The sequence below is a fragment of the Sceloporus undulatus genome, chromosome 3, assembly GCF_019175285.1.
Source record: "Sceloporus undulatus isolate JIND9_A2432 ecotype Alabama chromosome 3, SceUnd_v1.1, whole genome shotgun sequence".
NCBI classification, from domain to species: domain Eukaryota; kingdom Metazoa; phylum Chordata; class Lepidosauria; order Squamata; family Phrynosomatidae; genus Sceloporus; species Sceloporus undulatus.
In genome coordinates this window covers 264,204,661-264,213,739 of record NC_056524.1, presented here as the reverse complement: position 1 = coordinate 264,213,739, position 9,079 = coordinate 264,204,661, and the positions used below count along the sequence as shown (strand labels likewise).

At 41.5% G+C, this 9,079-nt stretch overlaps 1 long non-coding RNA gene across 1 annotated transcript in view; it reads left to right on the top strand.

The window, feature by feature from the left end:
- The first annotated feature begins 6,143 nt into the window (after positions 1–6,143).
- LOC121925228 overlaps positions 6,144–9,079 on the top strand; it is a 106,290-nt gene continuing 103,354 nt past the window's right edge. Inside the window, exon 1 of the long non-coding RNA XR_006102825.1 lies at positions 6,144–6,818. This is a non-coding gene — a long non-coding RNA (uncharacterized LOC121925228). The remainder of the gene's footprint in view (positions 6,819–9,079) is intronic.

The window sequence follows — 9,079 nt, the reverse complement described above, 5'->3', positions numbered from 1 at the left end:
GTATAGTGTCTAAATCAAGGGAAGTAATAGTGCCATTATATTCTTCTCTGGTCAGGCCTCACCTGGAATATTGTGTCCAGTTCTGGGCGCCACAATTCAAAAAGGACATTGAGAAACTGGAGCATGTCCAAAGGAGGGTGACTAAAATGGCGAAGGGTCTGGAAACCATGCCCTATGAGGAACGACTTAGGGAGCTGGGTATATTTAGCCTGGAGAAAAGAAGATTAAGAGGTGATATGATAGCCCTGTTTAAATATTTGAAGGCTTGTCATATTGAGGAGGGAGCAAGCTTGTTTTCTGCTGCTCCAGAGACTAGGACCCGGAGCAATGGATGCAAGCTGCAGGAAAAGAGATTCCACCTCAACATTAGGAGGAACTTCCTGACAGTAAGGGCTGTTCGACAGTGGAACACACTCCTTCCTCGGAGTGTAGTGGATACCTTTGCATACCGTTTTTCCAGACTAACATGGCTATGTCTTTGAGTTCTACCACCATAAATCATAGGGCTGGGAATGGATTCTGTAAGCAAAGTGTAGATTGGTGCTGTGAGCCATGAACTGCTGGTTCATAGTTAATGTCTAAAACAAAAAATACATTCTACTAATATGATAAATATATGGTAACAAAATGGGGCACTTGTTTTTTGGCAAGAGTGATAGAACGTAAAATATATTTATTTGCTTAATGTTTCCAAACAAGAAAACTTTACTAAGATTCCTATGAAAATAAGGGAGCAAGACAGGAGGCATTTAATGTTACATGTTTTTTATTTTGAAGTTGAGGTTGGAGTCAGGACATTTCTACCAGTTCTGTCCAAAACTGCCTCCAACTCTAACTTTATGACTATGGCTCCGACTACACAACCTCAGGAGAGGGGCCGGGTGCCTTTTTGCAGATGAAAAAAATCTAGTCTTAGAATCATAGAATCATAGAGTTGGAAGAGACCACTAGGGCCATCCAGTCCAACCCCCTGCCATGCAGGAAATCCAAATCAAAGCATCTCTGACAGATGGCCATCCAGCCTCTGTTTAAAGACCTCCAAGGAAGGAGACTCTATCACCCTCCGAGGTGATAGAGGTCTTGGGGATCCTATGTGGCCCATAGGCTACACCAAATCTATGTCAGATCCTGACAGATAGAAAATGGAAAGCCACAATAATTTATTTCCTTATTTGTCATCACAACCACCCACCCAGTTTCTCCCCATATACCATATCTTTTAATTAATACACTTGTTTCTGGTTTTCATCAGAGTGCAGATAATTACTTTTTTAAAACAAATTTGTTGTGCAACAACAAATGAAAAAGTTGTTGTGCAACGCAACAAAAGTGCAAAGGTGACCTATTACCCTGCTCAACCTGTTGATCATTCCTTTTTTACTACTTTCAAAAAAAAAATCCCTAGGATTTAGAAGAAAATGGCATAAAACTTGAAAATAATCAATGTGTCCTGCTTTTTTTTAAATTCCCTTATAAATAACTTTTCAAAGTGACTAGGAAATGTTACTCCATACACATCAAACAAAAAGTACCATCCTTCCCATTACTATGTTATTTTTGACATTTCACTTCATTACATCCTTATTGTTTCCCAAAACAATTAATTATTAATATTGCCATTATTTCTTTCTTCCAAACTCTGGGGGTTCTGAAAAGTGGAAGTCAAAACAAATAATTCTAGAATGTGTAAAAGAAGATTAAACGATCTTATTGACCTATTTTTCTCTTCACCAAATTTACGTTTGCTTCTCTGGCATAGAATGTGATTGCCATCTTGAATCCCACTTTGGGAGAAAAGTGGGATATAAATCCAATAAATAAATAAATTGCCATTCTAACTGTCCAATTCATCACTGCGCTCAGTCTCTCTTTCTTAATTCCTCTATCTTAGAGTACCAGCTGGGCTCTCAATTGACATCAGAGCTTTCAATCTATTATGGCTGGTCTTCCAAAAGACATCTGGAGATACCCAAGGGATCCACCATGATCCAGCCAGAAGCAGCTGCTGTACTCTTACATCCAGTATCAACCCTGGATATCTTTGATCTACAATTTACTCTCTTATTTAATTTATCTGATCCAATGGGTTTTGCTCTTATTTTATAATTTCCCATTTTAAATAGTTAATCCACACTCTCTCTTCCTCCTCTTCTAAAAATTGCAACCAGTCGGGGTGGATCTCCTGGGAACATTTGATATGCAAAGGGAACCATATTAACATTAAAATGATGACAAGAAAGTCGGCCATTTGGTGTCCGATGGGGATTTCATGCATTAGGCTGCTATGTTTGCTGAACCACATTAAAAAATTAGACATTAATTAGTCTCACAAAATGTTGCATATTATGCTGGGGATAGGAGGAGGGAGGTCATTTATGATATAAACTGTAATCCTCTATTCCTTTTAAGTGTATCAGATAATGCTGTTTTGCAGGGCTGATAACTTGACTTTGATATATTGCAGCTTGAGATGAATGTACTAGGATTTCTTCTCAAATTGCAATTTGGTCATCAATTCATTGAATTTATCATGCAACCCAAAGGCCAGAACAAATACATTGCATTTTTTTAATGCAAAATACAATGTGCAAATCTGGATGTTGTTCCCCACTTTTGTTTGCAGATACATGAAAATATACTACAAGAAGGTAAAGTAAAGGAGTTGATTCTTCTGATTACAAAGTGTATAACTTATTATACTCAAGGCTTGCAAATCAGCTGCGTACTGTGCCCTTAAGCATAACATCATTTCCAGACACCACATATTTTTCTTCCTTTGAAACTATAGCAGGCCTATGCTAAATACTTTCCTAAGGATGTGTATAACATCCTGTTAGTAAGCCTTTTCCATTATCACCACCTTTGCAAGGTAATATATGACGAGCAAACCAAAAAATTCCAGATAAATATTTTCATTTTTATGCATTTACTTTTAAAAAAATCTTATACCACTAGATCTTAAGGTTCAGTACAAATGATATCGGTTTAAGCAAAATTTTAAAATAACATGTTTTTTAAAGTCGTTAAGGTTAAAACAGTTTAAAACACTGCACATAAACATTTTGGAGTCAATTAGTTAGGTCTCAGAGATTGCAAAAATAACGCAATTTCACACCACTTTAACTGACATGGCTCAATGCTATGAAAACTTGGGATTTGTACCGTTGTTGTGGCACCATTGCTCTCTGAGAGGGAAGATTAAATCTCTCACTAAATTACACATTCCAGAATTCCATATAGCATTCATCCATGGCAGTTAAAGCGGTGTCAAACTGCATTATTTCTGCAGAATAGGTTCAGCCCTAAAACGCAAACCACTACAGCATGCTGGTTCTCTTTTGTAAGTTGTTGTGTGCCTTCAAGTAATTTCTGATTTATGGAGAACCTAACGTGAATCAATCGTGAGGTTTTCTCAGTAGAACTTTTTCAGAGAGGAATTGTCCTTACTTTCCTCTGAAGCTGAGAGACAATGGCTTGCCCAGGGTCACCCAGTAAGTTACCATGGCTGAGCAGGGATTCAAACCCTGGCCTCCTAGTATTCAAACCATTACACCACACTGTCTTGTTGCTAAGTTAGTGGGACAGCCGATCTTAAAGTAAACCTTGTTTAACCTTTCAACACCTAGAGATATCACCTAAAGGGTCTTGACTGTAGCAGCTTCTAGTGAGTTCCCAGAAATGCAGTAATACACCTTACACTAATCTTCATAAAATCCATCTTGTTGGGAAGAGGAAGCATAAATTAATCCAAACAGTTGTTCATTAAATATAGTTTCTATTCTGATTTTCCCAAGGATTCATGATGGTTGTTACTGTGATAGACATCCTATATGCAAGGAACCACAGAGCTGGAATTTCAACACGGAGAAATGTAAGGTACTGCACTTAAGGCAGAAAAATGAAAAGCACAGATATAGGATGGGGGAACCTGGCTGAATGAACTACGTGTGAAAGGGATCTGGAGTCCAAGTAGACCACAAATTGAACATGAGTCAACAGTGTGATGCGGCAGCTAAAAAGGCCAATGTGATTTTAGGCTGCATCAATAGACGTAGTGTCCAGATCAAGGGAAGTAATAGGCCACTGTATTCTGCTTTGTCAGGCCCACCTGGAATATTGTGTCTAGTTCTGGACACCACAATTTAAAAGGATGTGCAGAAACTGGAGCGTGTCCAAAGGAGGGCGACTAAAATGGTGAAGGGTCTGGAACCATGCTATAGAGGAACGACTCAGGGATCTGGGGGATGTAGCCTGGAGAAAAGAAGGTTAAGAGGTGATATGATAACCCTGTTTAAATATTGAAGGGATGTCATATTGAGGAGTGGAGCAAGCTGTTTTCTGTTGCTCCAGAGCTAGACCCTTGGAGCCAATGGATGCAAGCTGCAGGAAAAGAGATTCCACCTCAACATTAGGAAGAACTTCCTGACAGTAAGGGCTGTTCGACAGTGGAACACACTTCCTTGGAGTGTAGTAGAGTCTCCTTCCTTAGAGGTTTTTAAACAGAGGCTAGATGGCCATCTGTCGGGGATGCTTTGATTGAGAGTTCCTGCATGGCAGAATGGGGTTGGACTAGATGGCCCTTGCGGTCTCTTCCAACTCTATATAATAATAATAAAAAATAAAATATTTATTTATATCCCACCTCTTCCATTTGGGGATCGAGGCAGGTAACAACAGAGTTTATGATACACAATATAAAAACAAAACTCTATGATTCTATGAAAATAAGCATGCATTTCTTATGGAGATAGACATGTGGCATTAATGCAGATCAAATACCCTCTAGATTCCACTTTCATGATGCTTCGTCTTGTAGCATGGCAGCTAAGACACCAGGTGAACTATGCTTTGGAAATTCTCTGGTTCAGATCCCATGACCGTTGCTATGATCTCATTAGATAACCTTAAGCAAAGACTATTTGCCTCACCCAATCCCGATTATCAGCAATCTGTGCATATGTGTGCATACACGTGTGTGTGTGTGTGTGTGTGTGTGTGTAGTAAAAATGATCTAAATAAATAAAACTCCCAAGCAGGGCTGTTCTAACAATTCCATCATAGTAATACATGTAATGTTTGAATCTGAATGTTCTTCAGCACTACATGCAGTTAGTTTTAAGACTATATCTGTTGTTGTTGTCTTCTGTGCAACGACTTCCCTGTAGTGTCTCAGCCAGTTTATTCTGTGCATTGCTGTGTATGTGTAGTAAAACTGATCTAAATAAATATGTACATCTACCTGGTGTAGTAGTTTGAGAATTGGACTAGTTGGACTCTGGAGATCAGGGTCTGATTCCCTGCTCAGCATGGAAAACTACTTGGGCAAGTCACACACTCTTAGCTCCAGAAAACCTCATGATAGGTTTGCCTTAGGATCGCCATAAAATAGAAATGACTTGAAGGCACACCACAAAGCCTTACAAAGCTGTTGCAAAAATAATGAAAAAATATATAAACTGTTTTGAATGCTCTCCAGCACTATATGTGTGATAGCATAACCATGTGTGAGTGTTGTTGTTGTGCACCTTCAAGTCATTTTCTACTTATGGTGACTCTAAGGCAAGTCTATCATGAGGCTTTCTTGGCAAGATTTATTGAGAGTGGGTTTGCCTTTACCCTCCTCTGAGGCTGAGAGCATGCAACTTGCCCAAGATCACCCAGTGGGTTTCCATGACCAAGCTGAGATGAGCGTGTGTATATACACATGTATATAAAATCATAGAATCTTAGAGTTGGAAGGGACCATAAGGGCCATCTAATCCAACCCCCTGTCCAACAATATATAGTTGTTGCTATTGTCCACTATGAAAGCGCTTCCCCTCTAGCAATTGTTTTTTTTTTCCCCCAAGCTATATCCAAGCCCTTTTATTCTCTGCAGTTGTATATGTCTGTGTGTATGTGTGTGTGCATCAGGAAGAATGGTTGGTTTAAATGGATCCTGGCATATGTAGGGGATGAGGGTTGTAACCTATTCCCTTGGCCTTTCCTTTGTGCAAGTGCATGATGCTTGCAGATGCCTGAGTGAACATCCCTGTGGTTTCTCTGTTCTCCATTAGCCTTGTGTGAGCCTAACCCGCCGACATCTCTTAATAGCAAAGGTGGAGCTGCTGCTGCTGCATGGGAAGGAAGGGGAAGAAGGAGAGGCTGAACATAGTCCTGCCTAAGCAAGCCGGGTGTTGTATTGAGGGACCCCCACAGGCTAAAAATAGTCAGATGTCCTTGTGCAAGTGTGCTGCCTGTTGGAAAGAAGAAGGAGAAGAAAAAGATTAAGTGGTGTCACAGATCTGGGCTTTGTGGGGGGTTTTCCTGCCTCGCAGCATTAGGACCTTAGCATCTCCGTGGAAAAGAGGCGGTGTCTGGCTGCAGTTCTGCCTCATTGCAAAAAGAGAGAGAGGTTGAAATGAGAGAGCCATGGCAGGAGGATGAGTGACATCCGAAATTGTGTCAGGATTTTTTGGGGGGGTAGGGTTGTGCAGTTTCAGAAAGGCTCCCTTGCAAAGAGGCCGAGGGGCAAGGAAGGCTTGCAGCAGCTCCTGACTCCAGAGGATCCAAAAGGCAGCCAGTGGAAAATAATAATAATACTAAAAGGCGTCCAGCATCCTAAGGCTGGCAGGTTGGCAGGATCCGGCCTTGGTGGGAGTGGCACAGGCATTGTGTGTCTCTGGCTGAGCTGCCTGGCACTCCACTCGGAGGTGGCGTGTGGGTGAGTTTGGATGCTGAAGCCTCCTTTGGGTGTGAAATGCTTTTTTGGCTGAAAGAAGAAGAGATGTCGCATCAGGAGCTCACCCAGCGACTGGCTACGGTCATCACTCATGTGGGTAAGGAAAGCCATCTCTTTTTGCCATCCTCCCTTGATCCTTAGGATCCCTGTGTGGTGGAGATCCCCTCCCAGCAAGGATGCTCTCAATGTTTCCCACAAGGTGGGGATGCTTTTTTGTGTCAGTGTCACACCTGGGAGGGGAACATAATCCTGGCACACCTGTGCATTGGAAAGGAAGACGGGTGCGTCTCCTGGACATTTAATATGGGCAGAGCTTTCTGCCAGCCCTTCTAAGACTGGCAATGATTATCATTTGTATTTTATTAATTGGTTCACTTGATGCTTTTAAAAGATGTGGATGTGGCTCATGAGTTTATGGTGTGCTGTTGTTGTTTTTTCTCTCTCCTTGAGATTCCTTCTTGCTGGTGTTATACTCAATTTGCCAAAATGCCTAATTGTTGCACTGAGCTTGGTAGTGATTGCAGATCTTTTCTAGGGTGGAAAACGGTTTAGGAGCAGAGGAGGTGATTTAAATGCCACCTGTCCAGAGGCATCATCTGGTCAATTTAAAGACGCAACCAGTTGAAATATTAAAGCCAATTCAAGTGTTCCCTTCTTTCAGCTGCCGGTGCTGCTTCAGTGATTCTGGGATATATGTGAGCAGGAGGAGTGTCCCCTGTCATGAATGTGAGATGGATTATCCCCTCCTTTCCTTACCTGGTTGAGATTACTGAATGTACATGATCTCATAGTTGCGGCCAAAAATGGAACTGTGCCACAGCAGACATATTTGATAAGGGAACATAGCAGATTTGTTTCTACCCATTTGGGTTTTTTTTAGGGGGGGGGGTTGCTGTTGTTTAAGTCTTGAGAATGTACCATACTGTATTGCAAGCCTAGAACATAGCAGGAAAAGCAACCTGTTGGTTCTGGATTTGGAGATGCCTGGCAAACAAGAGCCACACTCTTAGGTGTGCCAACCTTCTTTGCTTCCTTGTGCCTGTTGCAGCTGGATTTCCACAAGCTTCTCTAGCTGTCCCCTCTGATCCTTTCCTAGAAGGACAGGCAAAGCACGTTGAAATTTGGACTGGTGCCATGGTTTGGCACTATTGGGCATTGACTAAGGCCTCCATTTTATGGATCCCACTATCCCCATCCCATCTCTCTTGCACTGCTTTGAGGAAAGAGCAGCAGTGGAAAAAAAAATTAAACCAACCTAGCAGCCAACAAGCTCTGCTGTTTTTGCCTCCATCATTAAAATGGTGGACACCAGCAGCATTGCTAGCAAACCCAACCCACTTTTTTGCTGCCTCAAAATAAGGGGGAAAGAGGGAAAGGAACCACTGCATGAGGAGAGGGCTTTGTTGCCTCTGCTCCAGCCATCACCACTATCTTGGGATCCACCACAGACGCCCTCCTTTTCCAATACACACCCTACATTCCAGCCTTATGTCCAGGAGGGATTTCAAAGTGTCCTCCATTTTGAGCATGACCAAGATGCATGAATTTATATTTATATTAGTGATTTTAGCTTTTATTCTACATGCCCTGTATTCTTTTCTTGAATATCTCCATTCTGTGGTGCCTTGTCCCTTTGCAGTGAGGACATCTGGTCACCCTGGGCCTACAAAGTCTAGCACTGACCCTTGTGCACATTTCCACATTCCACATTCGCCATACTTCTTGTCATTGCTTGCTCGGTTTGCTAGGCATGATAGTGAACCAGCAGCAATAGTTGAGGAGACACTAGGGAATGGCTTCCTGCTGGGTCATGGAACATAGGTAGATGCCTTACATTGAGTCAGACCCTTATCCTTCCAGCCCAGCATTGTCAAAACTCACTGGAAGCCATGCTTTTCATGAATTGCAAGCAGGATTCTTTCCAACCCTAACTGAAGATCGCTAATGGTTCCCAACAAGGACTGACCAACCCAAACTGCTTAGACTTTCTTAAATCAGACCAGATTGGGTATGTTCAGGGTGGTATGGTGATAACAGCTTTAGGAGGTTCCCAACAACACCAACCCAATGCTTTCCTTGCTAGGATCAAATTCTGTGTCAATTCTATTAGTTTGTAAAGCGCTTAAGCTAGATCACTAAGCTATATAATATGCTAAATGTAACCCTAGCCATTTCTACAAGCTTATACACTAATCAATTTTCCTGTCAGTAACTAATAGGGATCATTTGTGTAAAGAAGCAAAGACATCTTCCTTATATTAGTAGTAATTCTGTATAATTAACTTTGGAAATAAAGGACAAAATTATTAAAGATGTAATAAACTTAAGAACTGCACCATGGAGAGCCTTGAGGGGCAC